Below are 4,600 nucleotides of genomic sequence, written 5' to 3' on the forward strand. Positions count from 1 at the left end.
GCAATACATGCATACACATAAAAAATAATAATATGTATATATATAAATAAAAAACCCTTATACCTTTCAATAGAAGCAATTCCAATTAGATCACTCTGTGACCATGTAGACCCTGTCACACACAGCAAGCCAGTCCTCTGCAGTGATAGCACTCACAGAACCTTGGGAGACCTCAGGCCTAGGTTTAACATCCATCTCTGAGAATCAGCCACCTAGCAACTACCCCACCCTATCACAGAAAAAACCAAGTCAAGACATGAACCTAGCATGTATGCCAGCCTCCTCCTGCTGTCCCCAAATGAAGACAGATCAGTCTACAAATGTGCTATTTGTTGGCAAACCACCGTGTTTGACCATGGGAAGGAGGTACTGTTGATACAGTGTGACTGAACTGGGCCCCATGGTTACCCTGTCTAGAACTCATTTTCTATGCTCAAGAACAAGGCAGATGCCCTTAAGCAGAGATGTGATCCGAAGTCTAGAGGCTAGAAACAAAACCAGACATGTTTGTTTCATTAAATGTGCATTAATTACGGTAACATAGCAGACTATGTCTCCCTTCCTGCAGATGTCCAGTGACTCAACACAATGGTCGTTATCTCCTGGAAGTTCTGTCCATCAGGAATTTGGAGGCAGTTTATCTGAAGATCCGCATTGGGATCGTTCCTGAGGTTGCAGTTAGATACTGTCCAGAGCTGCTGTCATCTGAAACCTGGGCAGAGGCTGGAAAATCTACTTCTTGAATGGTTCACGCATACCACACTTGGTAGGAGACCTCGGTCCCAGACCTCAGTCCATAGTGTACCCTCATAAGATGCCTCTGGATTCCCTTAGGCTAAGCGAGCTGAGTCTAGAAGGACTCAGACCTCACACACCATGACTGTGGTGCTGTATTACCAAGTTCAGGCCACACTGGAAATGAAAAGGGTATCAGCTCCACGTCCCAAAAGAAAGCATGTCATCCAATGTTGGATCATTCTTTTCAAAAAAATATGGGTATGAGTATTTTGTCTGCATGGATTTAAGTATACCTGTGTCATGTGGTGCCACAGAGCTCAGAACAGGGCATAGGATCCTTTGGGACTGGAGTTAGGGATGGTTGTTAGCTGCCATGTATGTGCTGGGAACAGAACCCAGGTCCTCTACAAGAACAGTCAGTACTCTTAACTGCTGAGCCATCTCGCCAGTCCCCCCCCCCAAAAAATTTATTACATTTATTGTGTACATTATTGTGCACCATGCACGCGGCGCAAATGTGTGGAGGTCAGAGGATAGCTCACTGGAGGTGATTCTCTTCTTCCACTCTGTAGGTCCTGGGTCTTGAACTCGAGTCCTCAGGCATGGTGGCAAGTACTTTACCTGCTGAGTCATCTCATTTTGTTTGATCATTCTTATGAGATTGTCTTTTGGGAACATCCTTCCCGGAGTGTGAGCTGCAAGGTTGTCTCACATCTGATGTCCCTCCTAGGTACCAAAAGTCATCACACATCATGTTTGAGCTGGCACTAGGTGAGAAGTCCAACTGGCAGGCGATACAGATGCATATGGATCTGGACTGGATCTTCCTCCAGTCCCCTATGACTCAGGGAATCCATGAGTGCCCTTCCCCCAGCATTTCTACTTCAGTATTGATTCTGGGTGGTGATGGACCCTAGAGGGTTGAATCTGCCTGGAAGAGGCTCTCTGGGAGCAGCATTCTGTGGGCATGAAGGTCTCGATTCTAGAAAGAATAAAATCTAGGAAAACTAGGAAAACGGATGAGTGTGTTATCACAGGCTGAGAGACACAGGGATTTCAATCTCCCAAAGAGATGGAATTGAAAAGATTTCCAAGAATCTCAATTGTGAGGTGACTGTGTTAGTTTACTTTTGCTGCAAGTCTTGGGAACTGTGCTGGGAGAGATAAAAGCTGTTCTGAGCTGAGACTCAAGTTCCTTCAATAGGGTGAGGTGCCCATGTTGGGAGTTGCTGCCTGTAAAATCCTGGCCTAGGAAAATTTCCTCGGCTTGCACTCAATGGGGATTGAGCTAAATGTGAGCTTGGGTAAGAAATAAGTGCCCCCTGTTCATTGTGAATGCCCAGGCTGTTAGACCAAAATAGCACACAGGAAACAGTATTGCAAAGGTCAATTCTTCTAGAAAGGAAGGGACAAGAAGCCATCTATCTGAAATTTTAATGAGCAGATCCTGGCCCCTGACCCCACACCATTACCTAACAATCCAGTATTGAATGCCATGTCGGCTCCCATTTCCTGTGAAGGAGGAGGCAGAATTCCTATCCCAAAGCAGACCATCTGCCAGCCGCCAGCTTTGCTCTCTGCCTTGCTGGCTGTGGTTGATGTACATGAAGTCTTTACAGATGGAGTGTCAGCCAGGCCCAGGCTTCCCAGCCACGGTGAATCAGACGGTTAGGAAGCCGAGACTTGTGGCTAGGATTTTCTTTCGTTTTCTGCAGTGGGTTTGGTTCCATTCTGTCAAACACCATAGGCAGTCCTGGGGCACAGTTAGCCTTTTGGAGACAGCTTTGCAACTTTTAGGTTTAAAAGAATTTTTTCTTTTTAACAGTAAAGAGCAAGACCTATGTGTTAAAGAGGAAAAAAACAAAACAACAACAAACCAACCAACCAAACAAAAAACTGAATTAGGAAAATGCGTGAAGCCCAGCACGCATGCAGTCCTGTACGAGTAAACCATTCTGCAGTTGGTGGTGCGGCCAGCAGCTGTGCCCCTCCCAAAGCAGCCTCCTCCTTCTTGGAATTTTCTCAGCAGAACCCCCAACACAAAGATCAAGGGATAGAGATCCTTAGCCAGAATCCCAGGGAGCAGGTATGTGGGAAGGCTCTGCACCAGGTCCTCAGTGCTCAACACTTCCAAAGAGGAAGCCAAAAGATCAGACACAGGCTGTACCTCAAACAGGTCTGAGGCTGGGTTCCAACCCACTTCACTGTGTGGTTTTGGGAAAGCCACTTGGCGCCTCTGCTGGGCTGCAGTCTGTCCATCTGGACATTAGTGATATGGTGTCACCCCACCCCACCCCCCTTTTGCACAGGTCATATGAAGATCATGTGGCATATGTATTAAATAATGTAGCTAAGAAAAGTAGTGGTTGATTGGGTTAACCAGCTTACACCGTCCAATCGTGATGAGTTACTGGATTATACTCTGAGAAAAGTATTTGAAGGCAAGAGGCATTTCTCTAGTTTGATTTTAAAAGGCCCAGATGCAACATTGCTCATTCTGATTGAACGAATGAATGAACACAAGACCATGCCAGGCTGGCTAGTGGCATCTCATGAGCCCAGGTCTTTTTCCCTCCTTGAGTGCTGGCGGGTCCGGCTCCTGAAGACGCTTCCTGAGCCCGTGCATCTCACTTTTGTTTTCAAGTCCTGAACCATATAGGAAGTTCAGGAACACTGTAAATCTGGCCAGTGAGGGAGCAAGTGGAAAACCTAACTACTTTCCAAAGAGATGGTGAGCAATTCTCAAATGTGGGTGAGCTCTTAGACTGGGGACCTGTTTAGGAACTGCCAGAGGTTGCGGGACCAGAACAAAATCTCTGTGGCTGGTCTGGGCCCTGGCTGCAGTACAATCATCTATGGCTTTGAGAACTGCCAGGTCCAAGGTGAAGGATTCAGGGTTCATCAGCCTCGACGGGGCTGACATTCTCTTTAACCCTGGCAGTTCTAAGGAGTCGGCAGGGTTGGGAATCCCACTGGCCCCAGACTGCCCATCTTCTACAAATGCTCAGCAGCGTCTGTCCCGTGGTCCCGTGCCTCTGCAGCTTCTCACGTGGCTCTCAAGAAGGCAACTTAACCCGGTGAGGAACAACTGCCAAGCTGTCCCATGGAAGAGCCGGCATAAGCTGGCCCTAGGATGAGAAGTTAGGGCTTTCAGCTCCTTTAGTGCCGTTTGCCCAGTTGGCTTCTGGACAAGTAGTGGCTCGGGTCTGAAGGCAGGGAAACTCCTGGGAACCTGCATTATTCGCACCGCCCCCCGCCCCAGCCCTTCCTTCCCCTTTCCTGGTCTTATTTTTTTGAGACAGAGCCTTATTCTGCAGCTCAGGCCGACCTAGAATGCACTGTAACCCCTGCTAGCTTCACACTTGCAGTGATGTTGGAATGACACGAATGGGCCACAGAGCCTGGCTGCCATGTGCATTTCTAACCAGTCAACCCAGGTGCTCAGTAAAGCTTGGAAAAATATCATTACTTCCTGGGTCCAGACAACAGAAAGGAAAAAAAGTTAGCCAATCTATCAACGTCACCTTCAGAGCAACCCATCAAAAGTGCCATGCCCAGGTGCCTGGTCCCCGTCAGCAAGCTCAAACTCTTTCCTTAGGCGCGAGGGTACGGGTCTGGGGACTTGGGATCTGGCAGGGGCGCATGCCTGGCCAAGCGCGGTATCCCAGACCTGCTCCTCTGCGTCCCGCCGGTTCCCGGCGAGCCGTCTGCGAGCAGCCAGTCATCCTTTCCAGGCTCAGTCTGGAAAGCTGGACCGTGCCGCCGCTTGTGCGCCTGGCGCCCGGGGCCCCGCGGCCACATCATCCCGGGGCGGGGATGCGTGCGCTCCCCTGCCGCCGCCGCCGCCGGGCCACGTCCGTGC

This window comes from Nannospalax galili, unplaced genomic scaffold (assembly GCF_000622305.1).
Source record: "Nannospalax galili isolate Female #2095 unplaced genomic scaffold, S.galili_v1.0 scaffold362, whole genome shotgun sequence".
Taxonomy (NCBI): domain Eukaryota; kingdom Metazoa; phylum Chordata; class Mammalia; order Rodentia; family Spalacidae; genus Nannospalax; species Nannospalax galili.